Source organism: Halichoerus grypus, chromosome 11, assembly GCF_964656455.1.
Source record: "Halichoerus grypus chromosome 11, mHalGry1.hap1.1, whole genome shotgun sequence".
NCBI lineage: Eukaryota > Metazoa > Chordata > Mammalia > Carnivora > Phocidae > Halichoerus > Halichoerus grypus.
Window position 1 is genome coordinate 10941484 of NC_135722.1, and position 27106 is coordinate 10968589.

Here is a 27106-nt window from a genome sequence, read left to right on the forward strand (position 1 = left end):
AGCAGCAGAGACATTCTCCTCTTGGCCATGACGGGGCAGCTGCCATGTCTTGGAGAGAGCCATGTGGCAGTGAATGGCAGATGACCTCCAAGAGGCCCCCAGTTGACCAACAAGAAGATGGGACTTCATTCCCAGCGTCATTAGGAGCTAAACTCTGTCAACACCCTGAATGAGCTTGGAAGATGCTCCCACGCCCCAGATGATACAGCATCTCTGGCCAACACTTGACTTTAGCCATTTGAGACCCTGGATGGAGAACCCCATCCCGCCATGCTCAACTCTGGACCCAAGGAAACTGAGATGATCCATTTGGATTGTGTTAAACCATGAAATTGGTAATAATGTATTTTTTCTACAGCGACAGAAAACAAATACCAATCACATGCTAGAACTTAAAAGACAATACATTTTAAAAGATTGAAAAACTATAAAGTAAGTTCTCCGAACAAAACAGAATTGAATGAGATATCAATAGCAGAACTACATTGTAGAATCCCCACATAACTGTAAATTTAAATCACTCACTTCTCAATTGACAATGGGTCAAAAAAATAAAAAAAAGAAATTGGAAAATATTTTAAATTAAGGATTTTATTTATTTAGTTGGCAGAGAGAGACACAGCAAGAGAGGGAACACAAGCAGAGGGAGTGTTCCTGCTGAGCAGGGAGCCTGATGTGGGGCTCCTTTGATCCCAGGACCCTGGGATCATGACCTGAGCCGAAGGCAGACGCTTAACGACTGAGCCACCCAGGTGCCCCTGGAATAAAAAATGTTCTGAATAGTAAAGCAAATGCCAGAAATTTAAAGAGAGGTCAATTCGAATAATACACATTTAAAGTCTCTTTTGGACAAAACCTTAACAACTTATCAGAGAAAACCAGAAAAATATTCACCAAAATGATAAAAAGACAATTAACTTTTTAAAAAAATATTTTATTTATTCATTTGAGACACAGAGATACAGAGAGAGAGAGAGATACAGAGAGAGCATGAGCAGGGAGAGAGGCAGAGGGAGAGGGAGAAGCAGGCTCCCAGCTGAGCAGGGAGCCCGATGCGGGACTCAATCCCAGAACTCTGGGATCATGACCTGAGCCGAAGCCAGACGCTTAACGACTGAGCCACCCAGGTGCCCCAAAAATATTTTAAGTTAAATGAAAAAGAAAATATATCAAAATGTATGGGAGATGGCTACTGCTGGGCCTAGAAGAAAATTTATAGCTTTAAGTACTTATGTCAGAAACAAAAATGTCTCAAATCAATAACCTAAGCCCCTTCCTATGAAACCAGAAAAAAAGTAAGCAGAAATAAAGAAATAATTAAGTCTAGAGTGAAAAATCAAGGAACAGAAAACAGAACAATAAAAGAAAAATCAATGAAACCAAAAGTTGGTTCTTTGAAAATTCCAGCAAAATTGATGACTTCAGCTAGACAGACCAAACGAAAATGAGAGAGAAGACACACATTATCAAAATCAGCCATGGAAGAGGGAAGACCACCACCAACTCCACAAAAATTAAAAGCATTATAAGGGCATTAAATATAATTCTGGACAATTTTATGCCAGCAATTTATACAAATAAATGAAATTATAAAATATAATTCTGGACAATTTTATGCCAGCAATTTATACAAATAAATGAAATTATAAAATAGACATAAGTTACCAAGACTGATCACAGAAGAATTAGAAAACATGAATGTATCTATAACAAGTGAAAACATTAAAATAATATTCAAACACTTTGCCACCGAGAGAAGCTCAGAACCAAATAGCTTCACTGGTGAATATATCTATCAGATAATTAAAGACAAAATAATAACAATCCATGACAAACTTCTTCACAAAAGAAAGGAGGGGACACTCTCAACTCATTCCATTTGCCAGGATTACCCTGACACCAAAGCCAAAAAAAACATTAGAAGGAAAGAAAATATGCCTCAAGACTGCCATCTTCCATCTTCCTGAGGTCAGAACGGCAAAGTCAAATAAGATGCTCATTCTGGTGGGACGTCTTTTATCACGGTATCAGTCATAACCTAGGCAAGGCGCATCCCACTTGGGAGCTTGTTTCATAGAGTCTTTGTGGAGCCATTCCGATGCCACCAGCTTCTGCAGTGTTTCTATGGCTTCAGTAGCTGTTGACCATCATGAGCAGAGCACGTGCCCTTTTTTGAGTGTATAGGATGCACCTCTCCCTTAATCCATTCTAAACTAAATTCTCAAGAGCTGTCTTTTTTTTTTTTTTTAAGATTTTATTTATTTATTTGACAGAGAGAGACACAGCGAGAGAAGGAACACAAGCAAGGGGAGTGGGAGAGGGAGAAGCAGGCTTCCCGCCGAGCAGGGAGCCCAATGCAGGGCTCAATCCCAGGACCTGGGATCATGACCTGAGCAGAAGGCAGACGCTTAACGACTGAGCCACCCAGGCGCTTCATAGATGGAGACAATTTATCCGTGTGAGTTGTCCGGGTTCCTTTGGCTGGCACTCCTCCTGCTGGCCAAAAAGGGAAAAGCTCACTTTTGCTTTTGTTAAGCAGGAACGCAAAAAGGAATTTTTAGCTGACTTGCCACTTTTTTTGCAGTTTCTTACTCATCCATTTTGCTAGATCCTAAGATCTATCATTTCCATATTATCCCAGGAAGTTCTATGATCAGTAACTGATTTTAAAGCCTGTGCTACTTCATGCCATAGTGGTTCAGTAACGACCTCTGCATCCCCTTTATCAAAAGCATCCTTTTTATCTATAAATAAATCCTTAGCAATATTTTTAGTTAAAGATGAATCTGGGTCTTTAATGCAATGTCACTTTTGATGCCAAATGTTCCCACACAAGCAGTTAGGGTTTAATTTCTAAAGAAGACTCATAGGACCCAACAGGACTCTGCATACAACTTTAGGATCTATTGCAGGGATAGGACACAATATCGCAATAGCATTAAACTAAGGATATATGTTCCAGCTAAAAAGTGCCTCGCAGGGCGCCTGGGTGGCTCAGTTGGTTAAGTGACTGCCTTTGGCTCAGGTCATGATCCTGGAGTCCCTGGATTGAGTCCTGCCTCGGGCTCCCTGCTCAGCGAGGAGCCTGCTTCTCCCTCTAACCCTCCCCCCCTCATGTACTTTCTCTCTCTCTCTCATTCTCCCTCTCTCAAATAAATAAATAAATCTTTAAAAAAAAAAAAAAGTGCCTCGCAGCAGGGGTCCATAATGCCAGGCTTGAGTTCCAATTGCCTTCCCCTTTCCTCTGGAATGCACGTTCTGTTTTTGATAGGGAATCCCAACAGAATCCCTCAGGACCAGGGAGCCCCAAATTATAGTGGTGATTGGACTTCTTATTCCTGGCTTGTTCCTGTGGGCATGTTATGTAACCAGCCCCAATAGCACACATTCTGTGGTCTCCCTGAAGCCACGAGCAAATCACTAGTCACACTGTTATCAATAAATAATGCTGACAAGCAGGCACAAATCACCCAGAAACTCCTCAGAGCCATGGTTACAAAGCGACACAATGAATCAATGTGTTCATGCCTTGACCTAAGGGTCAGCACCTGCAGGTACTCCTGCCAAGCGGCTCAGGTGGTTATAGGCTTGCTGAAATTAACCCTGATGACACAGGCATGCGTTTTGACAGACCTCGTTTGACTAATTACTGCTTGTGTGATCTTGGATCAATTCCCAGTTTCCTTTTTTAAAAAAAATTCTAAAATACAGATAATAAGTAGATCCTTGGGTCATGTAAGGACTGGAAGAAGAAATTCTGAGTGCCATTGATGATACCTCTCTCTGATGTTTGAGATAAGGGAAAGGAAACATTTTAACCTTTCAAAAGTATACTCTCAGCAAGGAGCAAAAGCGTGTGGCACAGGGAAGAAGCCAGGGTTTGAAGTCACCTTCTTTGATAGGGGCACCTTGAGAACATCACAAGAACTAGAACAGAACTATTAATATAAATGTCATTCAGGGAGTTTGAGTCTAAATAAAAGAATCAAGTGAAAACAAATACGATGGAATATGTACCATCAGAAGAGTTCAGGAAGCTGTTAAAATACCTGTTTCGGAGCTTGGTAGATTGTTTTTTTTTGTTTGTTTGTTTGTTTTTTGTTTTTTTTAATATTTTTTTTTTAATTTTTTTTTTATTGTTATGTTACTTCGGAGCTTGGTAGATTGTTGATTATCTTCCAATACTACTAAGGTTAGCTTATCTCTACTGCCCTTATATGTAAGCCGAAGTTGAAGATAAAGAAGTCTAGAGTAACAATTCTACCATAACCATCCTTCTCCAGGACAGAAAGCAGGGGGGCAACTCCGTGAGAGAGATGAAACATAAGGTCGCAAACCGGGATAGCTTGCTACTTAAAACCCCAGCAGCCTCAGAGAGACATCAAGGTGGGTGCAGCGCATTTTCGGTTTCATATATTCTGATAGAATTTGGCAATGATTCTGTGCTTGAGTCTGGGCAGTGTTTATTTTAAAATTAGAATTTTGGAAAATAAAATTATCTTCTTCACCAAAAGCTGAATATGCCATTTTCTTGAACTCTGAATACACAGAGAGTATTTCACAGAGGCAAATGTACACTTCATGGTCAAAAGTAATTCAGGAATTTTCTAGAGCAAAGTGCGTCATCCTTAATTCTGTCTGTCCTTTGCATCAGAATTCCTATTTTACCCATAAAAACGTTACTTGTTTTTGTTATAGAATTTCAGCAATAGATTCTAATCTTCCTTTCGTTGTCTATCATTAATTCATTTAAAAAGTAAAACTTATTCTCCCACTGAGATGCCAAGCGATGGTCTAGATGCTAAAGAAACAAAGATAAAGGAAATCTTTTTTTTTTTTTTTAAAGATTTTATTTATTTATTTGACAGAGCGAGAGAGAGCACAAGCAGGGGGAGTGGCAGGCAGGCAGAGGGAGAGGGAGAAGCAGGCTCTCCGCTGAGCAGGGAGCCCGATGCGGGGCTCGATCTCATCATGACCTGAGCCGAAGGCAGCCGCTTTACCGACTGAGCCACCGAGGCATCCCAATAAAGGAAATCTTAAATTTTTAGGATGTCACTGCCAGAAAAAGAAAAAAAAAATTGCTACTCCTTTTTATATTTAGCTTGAAATATTTTGTAAATATTTGATTTAATCTTTAGAAGAGAAGTGTTTCAGTGACGGTGTCATAACCTGATGATCCAGGTATTTCTAGTGACAAAACAGAGAAAACATTTTGGCGTGTAACACATGCTATATAATCCTTATGCTCTGATGCAATAATCCCACAAAAGGAAATTTTATAAATATTAATGTTAAATGGATATTTATTTACAATAACAAAAACATCGCTTAAATATACGGCATCTTGAGAATGCTCAATAAATTATACCATTAGCCTTTTTATCAAATATTGTGCAAATGTACAAGTGATGATTAGAAGACACTTGGAAGGATTTTTACTATATAATGCTAAGTGTAAAAAACTGTGGTACATTTTGGGGGTGACCTGACTTTGGCCACAGGCAGTGCTGACCACACGCGTGGCTACAACCTGTCACAAGACATAATTATAACACCATTGACTATATTCCCTATGCTGTGCCTTTCACCACTGTGACTTATTCATACCAGAACTGGAAGCCTATATCTCCCACTCCCCTTCACACATTTTTCAATGTTACCTTGAATAAGCATAAGCCAGTGTACCAAGTACATCTGTAAGAGTAAATACAAGTTAAAATAGAAGGATTAATTTGCCCTGTTGAAAATGGGGGAAAAGACTTCCCTCTCCCTCCCTTTCTTGTAATATTTACTTTAAAAAACTGGTAAGTTCTTTCTCTGTCTCTTTGAAATATATGTCCATCTTTCTGAGACAGGGAAATCTCCTTTTTTGCTCCTTTTCCTGCTTCTATTCTTGCCAGGACCCGCACCCCCACCCCACTCTGTACACGCCTCAGAATGCAAATAACGTATGTCCTTCTGGTAAGGGACGAGGAGTTCATGATTTCTCTAGAATAGATTACATCTAAGGAATGACCAGACAAAGCCATCATATGTGTATTCCAGACTACTGGCATTAAACGTCTCAATGCCAAGACCCCCTAGCTCTAAGGAATGACACCTGGGCCCTCATCTTTGTTCCAACCAGTTCCTGGATGCCTGAAAGGAAATGTACACCAGACCTCCATCCTCAATAAGAAACCCCAGACCCTTAAGAAACGTGAGACTCATGCTTCTTTTCCTTCTGAGTGTCCTGGATGTGCTCTTTATCTGCTCTCTCTACATCTTCAGTAAACTCTATGGTCACGTCCTGCTGGCTCACATTTGATTTCCACCCTTCGAGAAGCCAAAGACCTTCTTGGCTGGTCTTGCAGGACCCAATCTGGGTCCCTGTACCCAGCCTTCCAGCATCATCTTGAAAAGTTAAATACATCTCTTGATAGTTTTAAGACCCAGGAATGTCCTTCTCAATGACCTGGGACCATCTCTTTGAAATATAGTCATCAAGACAGTGCCCCTACCTCCCAGTTTCTGTGGAGGGTAGGAGTCCAGCTCCAACAGGCAGCCCTCACTAGGTTGCAAAACTGCCTCCTGACAGACTAGATGATGACCATGTGTGTCTTTGCATCTTGCATCTGAGAAACATTATTTGGAAAGACGTAAAAATTGTTGTAGGGCCTACATTGTCATATAAATGTGACATGACTTATATGATTGACAGGAACTCCAGAGAAATTTATTAATCACATCACCTTCTGGCTTAATGCTTACTCAATGATGAAAAGGTTTTGTTTCTCTTTTTCCTTTGTGGATTTTTCTGGGTTGGGAGTAGATTTTGTTTTTAATTATATTCCTCAACAAGCAATAGCTAATCCTCAAAAGGGATTTTTAGACAGCTAAGTAGATACAATCCTTTAGATACATGTTCCCAAGAATAATGGCAATTGACCTCATGGCGGACCACTTGATAGCACGTACATTCTTTTATATTTCATCCCAAATTTATCTAGCCCTGGGAATAGCCATCTGTGCTAGGTGTCTTTGTGTGAAGGAATAATAAAGCACCTGGTATCCCTATGACAAGCAGATGGTTACAGTTGGGAGCAAGGTACTAAGCCAAACTCCCACAGTGACAAAGAAATGGTGATGCTATCTTTCTTATTGTTTACATTAAGGGCTCTAGGCCCTTAAGAAAAGCATTCTTGAGTTGTAATGCTGGCAAGAGGTCTATTTAGCCAAAAAAAATTTCACGTACATATCAAAGGAACATAGAAAGGATTCACAAATACTAGGTTTCTCAAGGACATGATTTAAAAAAGAGATGGTAGTGGGGAAGAGAGAGGTCTATTTCCATTTGGCAACAGGGAAAATTCTAAATGTTTTTATTCACCATTACAGTAGTCCTGAAATAGGCAGAGAGGTAGCATCAGGAAAGGAATCTTAGGGAAGAATTTGAGGACCTCAATTTTGGCCAGGGAATAGTAGAGACTATTTCAGAGAAACGTGGGACCTACAGATGACAATATCCTATGGCCATCCAAAAAACCCTATGCTCTTTCTTGGAAGTTGGTTGAGAAAAAGTAGATGCCCCATTAATGGTCTGTTGATATCTGCTTGTCTTGGAGATGCCATGCCCCAAATAAGTCTAATATTAGAAAGTTTGTATATTTGGAATAAGCTTTTGGGGCAAGTTTTAGATGAAGATAGAGAGCCTTCTAGTGACAATTTTCTGGAGGACGAGCAAAAGATTAAATCACCCATATATTGAAAAAGAGTAGAATTTACCTCAAATTACGGTTCAAGTCTTGATTTACAACCTGAGAGGTGTGTGCAGGTGCCCTGAGGTATGGCTGCCTAGGTGGAGTTTTGCTTTTCCCAAGTGAAAGCAAACTTTTCACACACAGGAATTCTAATGGCAGTAGAGTGGAGCTCTACCACTATGAAATAAATAGGATCTGAAGAAATAGGAGGCAAGAATAATTGTCTGGTTGGAAATCATTTATTAAAATGCAAGAGATAATCTTATTCACAGCTATGAGATCCTGAGCAAGAGCAGTTTTATCCATGAGGTGTCTTTGCTAGTGGACAGGGGTATTAAACAGCCTTTTCTGAGATATGTTCAACCTTCTTTGTTTTAGATCCTATGCAATTCATTCTAAACCAGATGTGGCTTCTTGTTTCGGGTTACTGAAGGAATCCAATTTTGTTGTTAGTTGGTTTTTAGGATCCATGGTAACTTTTAATGGTTCAACAGTCTGTACCAGTATTTCTTGTAATGCATAATGTAATAAGGACTTTTCTAGTAGATTAGACAAAACTGGATTACCAGTAATCTAGAATCTAGAGCTGGGAGATCCTATAGAGAAATATACCCTTTCTTCTGATATACATTCTGAGATATCTAAAAATAATCCACCTGAGCCATGAAAAATGGTGATATTCCATTTACAAAGAATATCTCGACCTAATAGACCTAACAGGGGTAGAGTTATTAAGGGGGCCTAAATTAAGATTATTCAGAGGGCCTAAATGACAGAAGTAGTTTAAGAAAGCAGCAAGGTCTACGGGTTTTAGGGAACTCTGCTAAAGAAATCTCTGTATTCCAAAGATCTAGTGACAAAATAGCAGGAATAAGAAGTAGATAATGTAGCTCCTTTGTGTCAACTAGAAAAATGGCAGTTTCTCCCAAATGCAATAGGAAAAGTTCTCCATTAATGTTGAAAGGAAGGAAACTAAACATATAACGACAAAGTTCTGTTGGGAGGAAAATTTTTCCCTATCCTTCAAGATTCTTCTGGCTGGTCTATGAATTAAATTGATGTGAAACAGATGAACAGGAGAAAATAAAATTTAATTCCATATGTACAGGAAATCCAGAGACATGGAAACTCCAAAGACAGTCATACAGAAGGAGGTATATATGCCCTCCTAAACTTCAGGAGAGGGGTATGGGGTCTCAGATTCCAAAGGGAAGTAAAGTAATTCACAGGAAGATGTAAAGGAGTAAATGTCTGGTAAAAAGAAAAAAAGAAAAAGAAAAGAAAAAAAGTTTACTAGGCCACACAGAAGCAATGGGACATAGAGGGATTTCAACAAACAGACTTTGCTAAATTTCTCTCTGTACACCACCCCTAGCTCATATTACACTGTAGTTATCTATGGTGATAGCTTTCTTCCTGGAGCAAGTCTTCTATCTAAATTCTTTCAGGTAGTTAAGGTGAAGGTCAGAATTTTTTTTCTGAGTGATTTGGGCCTTGCTTGTTCACAGCTTGAAATAGTCCGCATGCCAGAATGGACATCTTGAGGTGACTAGTTCTGAACCCCTACAGTTCTCATTAATCTGACTGATAAACAAAGATCATAAGTTCTTAAGGCTGTTGCTTGCCAGCTAAGGCAAAAACAATTGTTTTACCAATGTCCTTTTTCCTTATCAACACGATAAGCATCTTTATCTACTATGTACCACCTCATCAGTTAATTTATCTGGTATGTACCATCTCATAGCTGATATAGAGACCAAGGGTAGGCTGCCCCAAAATGCACCACTTTGACATATTTTTTGATTGATTGATTTTTTGAGAGACAGAGAGAGAGCATGAGTGGGTGGGGGGTGGGGGAGGAGAGGAGGGGCAGAGCAAGAGGGTGAGAGAGAATCCCAGGCAGGCTCCACGCTCAGCGTGGAGCCTGACATGGGGCTCAATCTCATGACCTGAGCTGAAATCAAGAGTCGGACCCTTAACCAACAGAGCCACCCAGGCACCCCAATACATTATTTTAAATAAAAGTACTTAAGAGACAGCCCATGCAAAAAGGACACTCAAACCCTCCTCTGTTGCCCTTGAAAGCAGGAAATAAATCTCTCATGTGAAAGGTACCCTCTCAAACCAAGAGGGACAGAGTCATGGTTATCACCAGTGGTAGAAAATTTAGAGCCAGGAAGGCTATAAAAACAACACTTGTTACTTTTTACTAATTTACTACCCTAGCCCAAATTATGTTTAGAATTTCTTACTAACTGAAGCTTGCAAAGTTCAGTTTTCTTCGTCATGTCAATTCCTCAAAGATTTATTGTCTGTTTGTCTAAAAAGTATAAAAACTGCCTTCCTTGGTCATTTCTTTAGGTCTCAATTTTATTATCAAACCTCCATGTGCACGCAGTAAAAATTTGGGTTTTTTCCTCCTGTTAATCTGTCTCATGTAGATTGCATTCTTCGTCCAGCTGGAAGAATCTGAAGGGTAGAGGAAGAATTTTTCCTTCCTTACACTGATAAAACTGCAAGTTTGAATAATCCTCTTTGTTACCTACTGTTTCCTCAGGATGTTCAGCAGGTTGCTGTAATGGCAGTTAGGAGTGGTTGTACACTGATATTCTGTCTTTGCTCCTACCCTTGCTAGTAAGCTGCCACACATCCAATTGTGTGCTCAGGTTTTTAAAATCCTTCCTTTATTTTTGTATTCTCAAACAGAACAGTTTGAATAAAATATACTTTCCTGTATCAGATCATCACCATTCTCTCTTGAAAACACCCGTATTTGCAGCTTTCAAATCACCTTGCTCTTAGTATTTAGAACTCCTCACAATTCAACAATGAAGCAACAGACAGGATTTTGCTGTTCCCTTTTGTAGAACTTGACCAGAGGTTTCTGGGTGTAAAGTTTGTATTCTTTTCATTCTCTTGCACTAATTCCACAATTGCCAAACACAATTATTAGAACAATCTTACTCTACAACAAGCGTAGTGAAAATATACAGAAAATATACAATGCCTGCACAATTGCTTTTTATAAATATTTTTAATGGTTGTTTCTGATCAAGAACCCACTCAAATTCAGATTTCTTGCTGGTGACTATGTGAATAGAGCCCCAAAAGATTTCTAGATGAGGGAAATTACTTTGCTTCAGAAGGAACATTCCAAAATCTCACAGAAACTAATTTTTGAATTTGGCCTCCCTCTTAGATGAAAGGTCTTAAATCAGTACAAGAATTCCAAACTTAGTTATCTTTCCACAAATATTGAGGAAGACTGTAAAAGGGAAAATCGCACATTAGTTAACCAACGTAAGCACCCCTGAGATTCATACTTCTCTTGGGAAGATCCCCTGGGATGCTTATATTGGTTACCAAAACAGCTGTGAGGCAAGTATCTTTACCAGTTTTCTATTATTTTTGTGGAAAAGGTCTAATGCTAATTGGAAATAAGTAACTGAGATCTTTTTAAAACACAGTCTAGAAGGATTGGTTGTAGCTTTAAACTTGCAACATTAAATCTGCAGCAAGATAGTAACATTAATGTTCTTTACAAAATTAGAAATGTTTCAGAAAGGGGTTTAGCCTTCCCAATTAATGCTCTCAATGCAGTAATCTTTACTTAAAGGAATAATCTGTTCCTAAGAGATATCCCCTATTGGACAAAATTTCAAAATCGCAGCTCAAAAAAGAGAATTTGGATAAGCCCCAGAAATTGACCTGGGGCTAAACTTATTTTCTAACAGGAACAAAAGGAGAAGATTTGCCATATGTGTAGGACAACAGGAAAGGGATTCATGCCTTGTCCCATAAACATCCCATTCCACCAGGGTCATTGGATGATAGCTCTGTAAGGCATTGGTTTCGATCCTATCACAGAACTTTCCCTAGGAAGCAGTACACTGGGTTCTTTGGGGCACTATATGATGAGGCAGCTGGATATTTCTCTCATTACGCTAGGTTTTTTCTTCAAAACTGAGTTCCCCTGTTGTGTAAAGAAATAATTATGCAACACGCTCACGGGCACCCTCCAGCCTCTACTTCCTCCTGATAAGGTGTTAAGATGGGTTAAGACGTGGACTCTCTGTGAGATAGTCTTTTATCTTTTATTTTGAAACATTCAGACCTTTATCACAACCTACAAATGTTTATCCCCAGAGCCTGACACATATTTCCCTCCCTCTGTCTACCAGTTGTGCAAGAAGTCAATAATGGGTTACATGAGGGAAAATATCAGTATTGGAAAAAGTGACATTTTGAGAATCAGAAGCCAATTTGTCCACAGAAGAATCATGACATGAGAAGAATATAGGGAATATTCCTTGCAGAAGTTACATTGTCTTAAGAATTCTCTCTTAGTCTTTTAGAACTCCATTTTGGCCTCATCAACAATGACATAATCCCTGGCAACCTTCTCAAAACCCCCAGTTATTTTTCTGGAGAAGAATCTATAGGTAAGGAACACCCAGTGAACCTGAGGGAGAAAATCATGGCTGTCAATGACCTGTCATTTGTCTCGGGTCTTACCTTTCCTGATGTTCTAAAGAGGGCATGTCATATTTTACTCCTGTTGGAGAAATATAGTTGAAAACAAGATCTTCTCCCAACCATGAAAATCTCTCTGCAAAAGTAGAACAATAAGGAAAATATTTTGCATAACAGATGTTTCAATTGTTCATTCCAATTTCACAGGCAAGCACTGCTCTGAGGTTGATGAGAAATACGGTTGGTCAGTGTAACATTAAACTGCCTTGTCAATTATTTTCCATAGGTAGCATTAAAATATACACCTGACCAGCATCAATATATCCTCAGTATCTAAACTGATCAAGAGTTCATTGTTCCCACTCATTAATTTTACATTATCAGGTTGCTCCTTTTATAAGACAGGGAAGTCAAGAGTAGAATAGGTGTCAGTCATTCTTAGCTCTTGGGGACTACCAGGAGGGGTCCAACGCAGTGCACTTGCCTTTTTATTACACGAGAGGGGAATGTATCATCTCTCTGGCTACTGGTGCATGACTGAGCACCCATAGCCTTTTCATTTTATGAATCTCTGCATTAGACTAAGGCATCAACCCCTGTATTCTAATCTTCTGAGCCAGAAGCTGCTTTTGTTGTTTCATTTTATTTTCTTTGGGGGGTGCACCTATATGAACCAAACCAATTCTTCCTCTAAATTTCTACAAATTTCTATAACTGAGTGCCTCACATGGGAATGATCCTTATTGTCTAGCCATCTGGGGCCAATATTCCTGATCACCTAGAAAGCCTTCTGGCTAAGCCCCGCTCCCACCCCACACACCCCTGTGAGGCATGAGCCAGACTTGTCTTCTACTGCTAAATAAGTTACGATCACCTCTGAAATACTCCATCTGACTCCATCCAGATTTTATTGTCCTCCAGACAGCAGTGCAGTCATTAACCCAGGAATTCCCATCAGTAAACTATGTGACCTGCTTTTCCATCAAGAGGAGAGAATTTTAGGATTCAGATCAGAACAGTGGGACAAGGAGGTTCTCAGAGGGCTAGTCCCTTGCCTATGTTATGAAGCAACCTGATCACATTATGAATGAGCTTTTCTGTGCTGCTTCCTCTCTGACTGTCTGAAATCATCAAATATTTCTCTTTTTTAGTATTTTATTTATTTATTTGTGGGCGCCTGGGTGGCTCAGTCATTAAGCGTCTGCCTTTGGCTCAGGTCATGATCCCAGGGTCCTGGGATCGAGTCCCACATCGGGCTCCCTGCTCGGCGGGAAGCCTGCTTCTCCCTCTCCCACTCCCCCTGCTTGTGTTCCTGCTCTCGCTATCTCTCTCTCTGTCAAATAAATAAATAAAATCTTTAAAAATATATTTTTTATTTATTTGTCAAAGAGAGATAACACAAGCAGGGGGAGCAGCAGATAGAGGGAGAAGCAGGCTCCCCATTGATCAAAGAGTCTAATATGGGACTCAATCCCAGGATCCTGGGATCATGATCTGAGTCGAAGGCAGAAGCTTAACCGACTGAGCCACCAAGGCATCCCTGAAATCATCAAATATTTCTACCGTTTCTTTGTAGAAGCAGCTTTAATCAAGTCAGTAACAAGCCAGTTGTCTAGCAAATGGATTCCAAAGAGAAATTGCCTCAGGCAGTTTATAAGACCCAAACTCAGGGGGTCTTCTCTGGGTAGACTTATTTGATTTTTTCTCAAGGTCCCAGTCTGTGTTCTGGTTGCAGATACACCTCTAGTATTATCTGAGCAGTTGGATCATGAGGACAGAGGAGGAATGCCTGCACAATTGCATTTTATAAATATTTTAATGGTTGTTTCTGATCAAGAACCCACTCAAATTCAGATTTCTTGCTGGTGACTATGTGAATAGAGCCCAACAAGATTTCTAGATGAGGGAAATTACTTTGCTTCAGAAGGAACATTCCCTTTGGGCATGAACATTTGCTGTTTTTAGGTCAGTCTACCAAACCCACATGTTTTCCCACCTAAATCCCTGCTACAGATTAGCTGTCATAACATTTGAAAGGGTCCATTCATAAAAGATTACATACCACATTTTAAAGTAAAATTCACTGCCCTTTGATAAACATCATCAGAGTAAATATAGAAGTAAACATTAAAGGAAAATTCAGAGCATCATCAGTAAAGTGATGAATCAAAATCATGCACCATCCAAAAGATGCAACAGAAAAACCCCACCACCCTTTTGTCCTGTCCTTGCCCTAATGCATACCCTCATTCTATCACGATGAGACATCAGACAGCTCCACATTGAGAAACATTCTATAAAACAACTAGCTTGGAATCTTCAAAACCATCAAAATCACAGCAAAGAAAATACAAAACTAGTCCAGACTGAGGGGACCAAAGAGATAGGGAACTAAATGGGTGTATGATTCCTTACTGGTTCATTTTGCTATAAAGGAAAGTATTTGACTATTAATAAAATTTGAGTAGTTCTGGGAATTAGATAGTACCACAATATCAATGTGAATTGCCTGGATTAGATATAAATTTCTTCATCAAAGTTATCATGAAGTTATGTAAAGGGCAAGCTATCAAATGATAGAAGATATCTGTCACACTTATAATCAGCAAAAGACTTACTTCCACATGCATAAGTGTCTCCTACAAATCAGTAAGTCAAGGAGACAAAACAATGGGGAAAATAGATAAGACTTAAATAGACACTAGCAAAAGTTTAAGTGTCCAATAAGCACATGAAAAATAGATATTCAGCCTCCATAGAAAATAAGAAAATAAAACCAATATGAAACCAGACTTTATAGAGTAACAGACACCTGGATTGCTCTCCTAATAGAACAAATAGGAAAATGAGTAGAATTTATGAAAGAATTCTTTCCAGACACTATATAACAGGGAGCACAGGGATTTCATTTCTGAGAGAATGAAAACAAATAAGATGAGCCCTACACTCAGGCTTTATGCCTGGAGGAATAGTCCAGTCCCCAGCGAAGAAGGCAAGATCAAATGAAAGCATAACTTCTTTATTGATTTGAAAAGACAGAGACCTTAGTTCAGGGAGGCCTGTGTGATTTAGAAATGGCTTTTAAATAAGAAACTATATATACCATTCAGCCAAATCTCTGAAATGTCCTGGATTTGAGAACCCTGAATTTAAAATTTAGACATTTAGACAAGAATTTCTCCAAATTATAGGAGCCCTGAGTTGTTCGCATCCTCCAAACATGAGGCAATTAATTTGCGAATAGAAGAGCTTATTCCTCCTAACTCAGAGGCACTGTCTAATTTTCTATGTGAGCCAAATCATGATTGGCTTGATGAATATTTGCATGCGGATTATGGCAAAGCCTTCCTTTCTGTGTTCTGCCTTTCTGCCTGCAATTGAAAATTCCTACATTTTCCTTGGGGATCCAGTCTTTGTAAGTAAATTGGAATCACTCTGATTTTTCTAGTAGTTAGAATATGTACATGTTCCTAATATTTGTTTCATATGTTGTTTTTGAGCACAGAATTTGGGGAAGCATATTGAGAACCATTCAGTGCTAGTAGAAAAGACTCCAGATGGTATATTCATAGATTAAATCATGTAACTCTATTATTATATCTGGTTAATTCTATCTGGAACTCTGTCTATTGTGTCTGGAGAGAAAATTACAGAAAAGATGGTCAGTTTCTCTATGCTTTGAGAAAATTAAGAGTCAGAATAGGCCAACCTGTGTTTCCAAAATGACCAAGCTGTTTCAACTTCTCAGGTGTCTCTTGAGTTGAGACTGAATTGAGGTTCCAGAATGATTCTTTCCCCAGAATTCCCCAGAATTCTTTTCTGGCTTATATGGGAAAATTCCATAGTAGTGGATAGCAAATTCTTCCATAACTTTTCATGAATTCCAATTCATGATACTTACTTTTATTTTAAATGTAGTGCACACACATATATAATCATTTGTCAGTTTAAAGAATATGAAAAAAAGAACACACTTTCTGAATCTCTTGCAGATATGTTCGGCCTAGGATGAATACTGTGAGTGCCATATTAGCAGAAGTATGGCTAATAATGTTTGTTGTCAGTTTGGACAGCTTCATTTATGACACGCAAAACATACTAGATGATTTGTTCATTGTTGTAAGGATTTCCAAATCTAGTGAAAAGATCTCCTGATCTTTATCCACATATACAAAATGACTTTCAGAAGTTATTCTCAATGCAGGTGGCAGAAATGCATAGATTACCACTGAAAGACCACTTGAAGGAAGAAGGGCCTTGACCCTGATTGGATACATTTCTTTATGCTATAAGCTATTGGTCATGTGAAGACATGGTCTTAACATGGTCAGGTGAAGCTAACTAAAACCTTTATTTAGGTGAGAGAAGAATGGATGCCAATTAATTCATTCAGTGAATTCAATTCCTGTCTCCATAAGGTAAAAAATGAAGAGTCTAGACATTTTGTTCCTTTCAGAATGATGACAAAGTTCAAGATTCTCTCTACAGACATCACATGGCATCTATCCTGTACTGATACACTGAGGACATAGTCAAGATTGCTATGAAGTACAAAAAGGTTGTTAAGATATTCCAAATCACCTAAGCTTCAATAAAGCAATGTTTGCTAATCAGCAGTTCTCATGTTTCAGTTTTGGTGTTAGGGATATCAGGAAAAACACAGATAATGGGAGCTCATGTCATTGTGTGAATACAACTGCAAATTTGAACATCTGTATAATATAGTGGTTAATTATGCCACACAGTGACTTATATTTGATCTGTAGTGGAGGCCAGGGTGGGATATTTCATCACCATTGAGAAATGTCAATCATTTGTGAAGGACAGCAAGCAGGGTCAATGGCAGAAACTCACTTTGTTCAAACCTTCAATCTTTTCTTTATACATGATTTGATTTGATTTTTTTAAGTTACTTAAGTTTTTTAAAGTTGTATTTATTTAAGTAATTTCTACACCCATCATGGGGCTCAAACTCAAGACTGTGAGATCAAGAGTCTCATGCTCTTCCAACTTCCATGGACTTCCATGGCCTCTGCACAAGGATGACACTCAAGTTTCTGAAGAAAAGGCAGAGCATTCCTTTTGATGGATTTGAAACACTAACAAGAACAGGAACATTTAACCCTTCTTTTACACAGTTGTACACAGACACAAGAATAGGAAAAGAGCACGTTTTTTTCCTATTAGAAGCTTTACCTCAAATTATTATGCCTTGAAGGAAGGCAGGGGTGGTGGTACAGAGATTTTCCATCATTCATGATGGTAACCATGGGCAAGTACCATAAAAGAACCCAGAGGAATCATAAGGTGGATAGGATGACAGATTTCTACTTTCTTCCTAAATTAAAAGATAATTTAGCCAAGGTTATAGAATATGCAAAAGCTTCCTTATACTTCTGGAGAATATAATACCAGAGATATGGACAAATAGCACATTACTCTCATCTTTGGATTTCTTGACATGGGCTCTATAAATATTGTGTGCTATTTTTCTATTATTATTTGTCAAGTAGTAGAAATGGGAGTAAGGAAGCTAATGTCACTGCAGAGTAACTGGTATTGTTAGCAAAACACACAAAGTATAATTTGGGAGCCAAGAGAGTAAAAACCCCATATTTATAGAAAAATCCCATATTTTATATTAAAGGTGAGTATTTATATGGGCAAATTAAGGTTTTATTATAAATCAAAATATTTCCCCAAACAGAAAGCACATGCTTCATTAGCAAGGTCTTTGGGGAGTGGTGGGTAAATAGGAATTAAGATTTGCCCTCACGCTGAGAAAAGAGTGTGCAAAGCTTTGGCACTCAACACTGTGGCTGTCTGAACAGCAGAGATAAATGATTATCTCTGTCAACATCATGCATTTTACCCCATCATAGAAACCCATCTGCAGGGCGCCTGGGTGGCTCAGTCGGTTAAACGTCTGCCTTCGGCTCAGGTCATGATCCCAGGGTCCTGGGATCGAGCCCCACATCGGGCTCCCTGCTCCGCGGGAAGGCTGCTTCTCCCTCTCCCACTCCCCCTGCTTGTGTTCCCCCTCTCTCTGTGTCTCTCTCTGTCAAATAAATAAATCTTTAAAAAAAAAAAAAAAAAAGAAACCCATCTGCAAGAAAGAGCAGAAAGATGCCTTTTAGGGTGATGTATCATTATCTCTTCATACAACAGGGAGTTCTGTCTTATTGAGCAAAACCTACATATACCAAATTCCCACAGCCTACAGTGCCTAATATACTGCTTGCTGCTTTGGGGGAACTTCCTTGGAAAGACTCTGAGACCGACTCTGAGGTACTGATGTTCCCAGGTCCTGAATGGATATCGAGTTAAGACTTAATGTTGTTTTGGGACAGAGGTATGTATTTTTGTATTCTTCTTTTGTTCTTATTTACATGGCTATTCCTTTGGCCTGTAAGAGGGCATGTCAATTCCATGCCAGTCCCTAAGACTCATACAAATTTTCCTGGAATTGTTCCATGGGAGGAAACCATAGCAGTAGAATAATCTTATAAAAGCTACTTTTTATAAAACTAGTTATTTGAGAAGCACATAAATGTCTAAGGGGATTTTTTTCCATTAAAAAAAATGATTGACTCTCTAGCAGCAAACTTAATGTTACAATTTTAAAGGCCCATAGAACTATTTCAGATTGCACTTTGAAATGATCTCAGCCATGTAGTCATTTTCAAAAGACAGAAAACAATTGGCCTAAAAATCATATACTATCTAGAATTTGCAACACAGAGTACCTTTCTAGTGGTCCCTAAGTCTGGCTTGCTAGTTTTTTTAGTGCTGCTTTATTCAATTTTATGTAATGAATGATTACTTTGACATTTTTTTTTGTCAATGAAAGAACTTTGATCCAAAAGGAGGATGTTCTTGATCTGGAATTATATTCTCTGCATAATCATTACTCTTGTTGAGAAAAAGTATATGGCATTGAGTGGACTCTCAGTTCCAAAGACTGCTTTGTAAATCAGGTATCAATGAAAAAATATTTTTTAGGATGTTGACTTTACCATTATGAAGAGTGAATCACAATTTGTTCAGAGAAACATGACATTTTTGCTTCGGATATGATTAATAATAAGGAACAGGATTAAAGATTTTTTAAAAAAGTAAATTAGATAGTAAGGGCAGTATCATACTGATTATAATATTATCAAGATAGAAGAAAAAATACACATTTATTTCCATACCTAATGTAGATCCTCTGTTGATAACAAAAATAGAGATTTTGAGTATGAGAAGACAGTGTCAGTAACTGTCATTGAAACTGTCATTGAATAAAGTCAGAATATCATAGAACAATTCTAGATAAAGGATCACTGGCCTGCATTAAACACAAATGCTTCTATTCCCACTTGGATCTTTATGCAAATTCAACATCTAAATACTAGCTTTCAAATGTGCATGACTTCTTCCCTCCCATTTTCCATTTGAAAGTAATTACAGTTGACCTTTGAACAACACAGGGGGATTCTGGGCACCCTCCCGACAGTAGAAAATCGGGCATAACTTTGGACTCCCCCAAAACTTAACTGCTAATAGCCCAGTGTTGACTGGAAGCCTTACCAATAACATAAAGAGTCAATTAACACATACATTTTATGTTACATATATTATATACTATATTCTTACAATAAAGTAAACTAAAGAAAATGTTACTAAGAAAATCATAAGGAAGAGAAAATACATTTTTAGTACTGTACTATCGTACTGTAAACATCCACATATAAGTGGACCTGCGAGGTTCAAAACTCTGTTGTTCAAGGTTCAATTGTATAATGTTTCCTTTTTTTTTTTTTTTTGGTCAATCTTCTCAGAATACAAGGCATTAATTTCTATAAAACAACCATCACATTTTACAGAACTTCACAAAGGTAGATAGAAGAAATATTTTTTTTTATCGCTATTGTTTTAATATATTTTCCTGGTAAATTCGAACATACCTGTACACTGTACAGCTAGAAATTTTACAGTGAATTCCAGAGGAAAAGTGAAATTGTAGCTCCATGGACTATACCAAGTTTCCCATGATTTCACTTCAAAGAGAAATGTACACAAAACAGAGTATATCTATTGCCATTATGATGAAGACAGAAAAGGCGATACTTTTTTTTTTAAAAGATTTTATTTATTTATTTGAGAGAGAAAGAATGAGAGGGAGAGAGCACATGAGAGGGGGGAGGGTCAGAGGGTGAAGCAGACTCCCTGCCGAGCAGGGAGCCCGATGTGGGACTCGATCCAGGGACTCCAGGACCATGACCTGAGCTGAAGGCAGTCACTTAACCAACTGAGCCACCCAGGTGCCCAGAAAAGGTGATACTTTTTGTTTATACTCAGGATGGTCCATATGTTCAAATAAAAAAAGAAGATTTCTTGCTGTCCAGAGAAGAAAAGCATTCCTAATATGTGGGTATTTTGCTTAACATTTCTGTAGGCAGATCATGAGTAGAAAAGCAAGGGTTTGTAGGCTCAGGCAGATGTGGTTCCAAACCACTTGCCCAGCCACACCAGTGCGAAGACATGTGGTCCCTTCCAGGCTTTCTGTGAGTGGTGTGTAGTTTGTGAGTTAGTCAGGAGTATCAAAAGGAAGCAAACTCTGAGTCTAAGAGCATGCATGTTACATTGTGGCTTGTTGAGTCAAATGCTATTAGTTCTTTTTTTTTTTTTTTTAAAGATTTTATTTATTTATTTGAGAGAGAGAGAATGAGAGACAGAGAGCATGAGAGGGAGGAGGGTCAGAGGGAGAAGCAGACTCCCTGCCAAGCAGGGAGCCCAATGCGGGACTCGATCCCGGGACTCCAGGATCATGACCTGAGCCGAAGGCAGTTGCTTAACCGACTGAGCCACCCAGGCGCCCAAATGCTATTAGTTCTTAAACTTCAGAAGGAGCCTGAACCCAGAGACAAAACAAAAATAACTACGCCAGATACTACCTAGGAACAGAGGTGTAAATGAAAGAATTCTACATAGCAAAACAAAGAAACAAAGTAACAAATACTTTGTTGTCTCTCTATGGGGCAGGAATACCAGGACTAGTGGGCAATGTTAATTTTCAGCTTCATGGTCAAGATGGTCAACATTATTTCAAGACAAAAGGATCCATAAGACACATGCACTCAGGCTAAGATCCTCAGCTTCCTACAACGTAAATTTACATTACTTACATAGCCTTTCTGGAACTCAGTATAAAAGAGAATATGTCATTCTGAACTGCCTGAGATACATTGCTAAATACTTAATCAATGTCAGATTTCCCACTCAAGAATTTAAACAATTGCATGGCCTAATTTCTTACATTTAGCACAGTACCTACGTTTTACTTTAAAATATATATGAACACTAACTATTGCATGGAATCAAAGAGACTAATCCTTTTATCTGATCTTTCTGGCCAGCACATGCTTCCCATGCGTTGACTCAACACCACCAGTGAGGGGAGCAACAGGTGGTGAAGACCAATAGCATCAAGGGACACAACAATGGATCTTCAACAAAGAGATCCAGCCATCCACCAGGGCCAGTCTGGGCCAATGCCTTTCCCTCAGGGGGCACAGGGCAATCTGCAGAATTTCTTAAAGGGGAAGCCAGTTATTCTTGGGGCAAGTACTAATGAAGGTCATCTAAGGATTTTGAGGTGGCTCGTATTCCCCTGAATTCGCTCTGGATCAAAGCTACATGATTACCTGGGAGAAGAGTTTGGAATGGTCACAATAATTCCCATGTCAAGAGGAAAATAGGACTTCTAAATAAGAAACCACATATGCCATTTAGCCAAATCACCAAACTGTTTTATATTTGGGAACACTGAATGAAAATTTAAGCACTGATCATGGAATTCTCCAAATTAAAGGAATCCTGACTCATTTACAACCTCCAAATTGGGGCAAATAATTCTAAGAATAAAACTTATTCCTCCTAACTCAGAGGCATTTTCTCATTTCCCAGGTGAGCCAAATCATGATCAGCCTAATGAATATTTGCCTGTGGATTATGGTAGAGGTCTTCCTTTCATTCCATGAACTACATCTAGCACTAGAAAACAGTGTATATAGCTTCGTTTTCCTTTTGGGACCAATTTTTGTAAGTAAATTGGAATCACTTTGACCTCTGTATTACTTACAATATATGTAAAATCCTTAATAGTTATCATTTATAAGCACAAAATTTGGGGGAAAGTATTGAGAAGTATTTGGTGTTAGGAAAAAAGACGACAGAATCATGTTTTCGCAGACTAACTCTTTGCACTTTATCAGTTAATCTCTTGGCACTTTTGCACAGTTAATCATATCTGGAACTGTGTCTACTGTGTCTGGAAAGAAGACAACAAAACAGATGGTGCGTTTATCTACAGTTTCAGAAAATTAAAAGAGGCATAGCGTAGACCAACCTTCGTCTCTAAAATGATCAAGCTGTCTCCGATTCCCAGGTTTTACTTTGCCTTGAGTTGAGATCCCAAAATGATTTCTTCCTTCTCCCAACAGTTCATGTTGTCTCTGTCCGGCTCAGATGAGAAATTACCAGTAGTAGATAGCAAACCTGTGCATACATTTTAGGAATTCCAATTTTACTTGCATTTTAAACAAAATGCACAATCACCTGCCAGGTTCAAGAGCGTGAGAAAGGGGATTCTGTTTCTGATTCTCTTTCAGATCCGTGGCAGTGTTGGAGCAAACACTGTGGATGCCATATTAACAGGCATGTCGCTAATAATCCTTGCAATCAAAGTGAGCATATCCTATTACTTCTTATCAAGCATATCAGTTCATTATTTCATTACTGTAAGTATTAACAGATCCAGTGAAAAAAAATCTCCTGATATGTATCCACATATATAAAGTTCCTTGCAAATGTCTTTCTTATCACAGGTGGGCACCACTTAAAACTGACAAATCACTTGAGAAGGTCAGGGTCTTGATCCTGAGTGAATAAAATCTCTGAACTATAAACTATTGGTGGTGTTAGGGCTTAAGTACATCAGGTGAAGCTAAATAAAACCCTTGTTTTAGATAAGATCAGAATGGGTGCCAATGAACTCACTCAATGATTGTAATTGCTGTCTTCACTAAGGTAAAAAGAAGTCTAGATGTTTAGTCCATTCAGCACAATGATAGACAAAGTCCAGGATCCTTTCTAGAAAGTATATATTTAACAAAACCGACACTGATCTACTGATCATATGGTGAAAACTACTATGAGATATAAAAGGATCCTAAAACATTCTAATTTTTAGACATCTCAATAAAGCATGGTTTGCAAATGCGCAGGCTTTTTATCAGTTGGTTATGTCAAGAAACAAAAAGTGAATAACAAGATCTCACTTCATTTGTGTGAAAATTATAAATGAATGAAATTGCAAATTTGGGAGTCTGTAAATTAGAGTAATTATGTGTATCTCTGCCCAGATTTTATCTGAAGGTGAAGCCAGAGTGGGATATTTCACTACCATTGACAATCTATCAATCAGTTGTGAAGGAGAACATGCAGGCTCCATGGGAGGCGTTCCCTTGCTCAGTCCTTCCATCTTTCTTCCCTGCATGATTTTAATTTGCAGAGGATTATGTTTATGAAGCTCATCCTCATCATCCTGGGACTCATCATCTCAGTGTTGCTGTCTGCATTTGGATGCAGTGCTGTCTGCTGTGATATGACCTCAGTGAGTGTCTGTGACCCAGAGGACTTAGAATGTGTTCTAGGATATTCTTTGCCACTTTTACATTTACCTATTTAAGTTTCACTGAACCATTCAAAACATACAAAACATCCAAGACCCTCTGTCATGTTAGGAGCCCCTCACATTCCGTTTTGCCACCAGCAGCCACATGCATAAGATTGGACTGGGCACTAGCAGAAGGTTGCTTGGATGGATGTAGATGTTCACGTCAGAAAGAGAAGAGTGGCCCCAAGGAGGGTCTGTGCATTAAGAGAACCAGGGCCATGGGCAAGTGAAATGTCATATGATATCATGAAATATCATCTACTGTGTTTTCTTCCTCCACAGGTGGTTGTCGACTTATCCTCCAATGAGCATGGATTTCCCATAGCCACTCTTAATCATGACTATGATGAGGTGGTTTTCCAACCCACTTAATTGTTTGATGTATCAACTTTTGAACTATTCCTGGATTTACTCGAATTGTATTATTGAGAGTAAATTAATAATCAGACAGTAAACAGACTCTTCAGTGTTCTCAAGGGGAGAAAAAGTTACAGATTTGCTGATGTTAACTCTGCTATGGTCTCCTACTCTATCCCCAATTATGATCACATTTGGAAATGATAAATGAAGCATATGACTCATCAGCATCAGCACTGACATCATCTCACAGCCTTTGCAATATGAAAAAAATGGAACATACCGGAAAGGTTGTAGGTGTTTTGGGACTCTGGTCTGGCCTTGGAGGGTATGTTCAGAACTGCTCACCTACACAGTTTCTGAGAAGCCATTCACTTCAGACTATAATGTTAACTCTATACTGGGAGTTGTACAATAGGTCAGCGGCGTAGATCATGCTGTTACTGACACTTTCCCTAAAGAGTACAAATTTCCATGAAATAAATGAATTAAATAAACCCTGCTCTTATCCTTTCACCTTGAAGTAGTCATCATTTCTTTTTATTTTTCCATTGTAGTGTTATCTGTACCATGAAGATTTGACATCATGAAGTCAGTTATGGTCTTTTAATCTCAGGGTCCTATAAAACCAATCCAATGAGTAAAGTGTGACTGATGTTTTAAAATAGGAAAATACAGGGGTGCCTGGGTGGCTCAGTCAGCTAAGCATCTCTCTTTGGCTCAGGTCATGATCCCAGGATCCTGGGATGGAGCCCTGCATCCACCTCCCTGCTCAGCAGGGAGCCTGCTTCTCCCTCTTCCCTGGTCCACAACCCCCCCGCCCCTGCACTGGTGCTTTCTCTCTTTCACTCTCTCTCATTCTCTCAAATAAATGAATACAATCCAAAAAAAAAAAAAAAGGAAAATACACACACTTTCTGCACACAGGTTCTACTTTTTCAGTGATCGATCCCCTGCAGGTCCTTAGTCTCCTTTGCTTCATGGATCCTGATGCAGCCTGAAATAACCCACACACTACTTGAAAAGGGAACAGTCATCATCACATTTTGACTTTTTTGAAAGGCCTGGAACACTATCAGTTTGTAATCTGTAGTCAAAAGACACAGATGGCCTCTCTTAGTATATGTCTAACCAAAATTTAAGAAGGTACTAGCAGATGGCTTAATGTAATCCTGCCTGTACCACCTGCAATGGGATCAGAAACTGGCAATCCTCTGTATGATTCTGACTTAACTGTTGTCACAGTTTGATAGCATGTTGTCAACTACAATATATTAATTGGCACTTAGCACTGTCTTAGACACTAGACTCTGGTCTATGGGAACAAAAAAAATATAGAAAAAACATCCAATTGTGGCCTAACAAATTAAACTTCATTTCTTATTTTAATGCTTTTCTTCCAGAAAGCAAAGTCTACTATACTCTACCCTACTATACTGGATTTTTAAAAAGATTCTTTGGGATTTTCTACATATACAATTATGTCTTCAATAGGGACATTTATATTTCTTAATTTCCAAACTGTAGATGTTTTCTTTCTTTTCTTGCCATATTACATTGGCTATGACTTCCAGTAGATGTTGAACAGGAGTGTGAAGGGCAGATATACTAGTACTGGGGGGACAGGGGAGTACATTCAGTAGGTCACTATTGAATATGTTGTAACGGTAGGGTTTTGTATATGGTTTTTTTCAGATAATAGGAATTCCCATCTATTCCTAGTTTTTTGAGTTTTTTCTTTATCATGAATAAATAAGTTTTGTCAAATACATTTTCTGTATATTGAGAAGATCATATGAGCTTTTGTATTTAATCTGTCAATATGATGAATTGTTTACATTGATTTTTTGTTGTTGTTAAAACAGTGTTGCTTTCTTGAAATAAACCCAATTGGTTGTGGTGTGTTATCCTTTGATATACTTTTAGATTTGATTTGATAACATTTTGTTGAGGATTTTTGTATCTATCTTGAAAGTTATTGCTAACCTTACACCAGTTAGAATGGTAAAAATTGACAAGGCAAGAAACAACAAATGTTGGAGAGGCTGTGGAGAAAGGGGAACCCTCTTACACTGTTGGCGGGAATGCAAGTTGATACGGCCACTTTGGAAAACAGTGTGGAAGTTCCTCAAAAATTTAAAAATAGAGCTACCCTATGACCCAGCAATTGTACTACTGGGCATTTACCCCAAAGATACAGATGTAGTGAAAAGAAGGGCTACATGCACCCCAGTGTTCATAACAGCAATGTCCACAATAGTCAACCTGTGGAAGGAGCCGAGATGCCCTTCAACAGATGAATGGATAAAGATGTGGTCCATATATACAATGGAATATTACTCAGCCATCAGAAAGAATGAATACCCAACTTTTGCATCAACATGGATGGAACTGGAGGAGATTATACTAAGTGAAATAAGTTAAGCAGAGAAAGTCAATTATTTGTGGAACATAAGGAATAGCATGGAGGACATTAGGAGAAGGAAGGGAAAACTGAAGGAGGGGAAATCAGAGGGGGAGATGAACCATGAGAGACTATGGACTCCAGGAAACAAACTAAGGGTTTCAGAGGGGATGGGGGTGGGTGATGGGTTAGCCCAGTGATGGGTACTAAGGAGAGCATGTATTGCATGGAACACTGGGTCTTATATGCAAACAATGAATTATGGAACACTACATCAAAAACTAATGATGTACTGTATGTTGACTAACATAACATAATAAAAAAAAGAAAGTTATTGCTATGTAGTTCTTATGATATCTTTGTCTTGTTTTGGTATTGGAGTAATGCTGACCTCATAAAATAGAAGGGATT

At 38.6% G+C, this 27106-nt stretch overlaps 1 long non-coding RNA gene across 3 annotated transcripts; it reads left to right on the top strand.

The window, feature by feature from the left end:
* The first annotated feature begins 3889 nt into the window (after window positions 1-3889).
* LOC118547253 (uncharacterized) lies at window positions 3890-24807 on the top strand. 3 transcript variants are annotated; one of them, XR_004923024.2, is made up of 6 exons: window positions 3890-4386; window positions 18429-18564; window positions 21614-22298; window positions 22868-22996; window positions 23621-23871; window positions 24217-24807. It is a non-coding gene; the product is annotated as an uncharacterized LOC118547253 (long non-coding RNA). The 3 variants fall into 3 exon arrangements; XR_013442319.1 differs by having other exon boundaries at window positions 22868-23871; XR_013442320.1 differs by lacking the exon at window positions 18429-18564 and having other exon boundaries at window positions 22868-23871.
* The last annotated feature ends 2299 nt before the right edge of the window (window positions 24808-27106 follow it).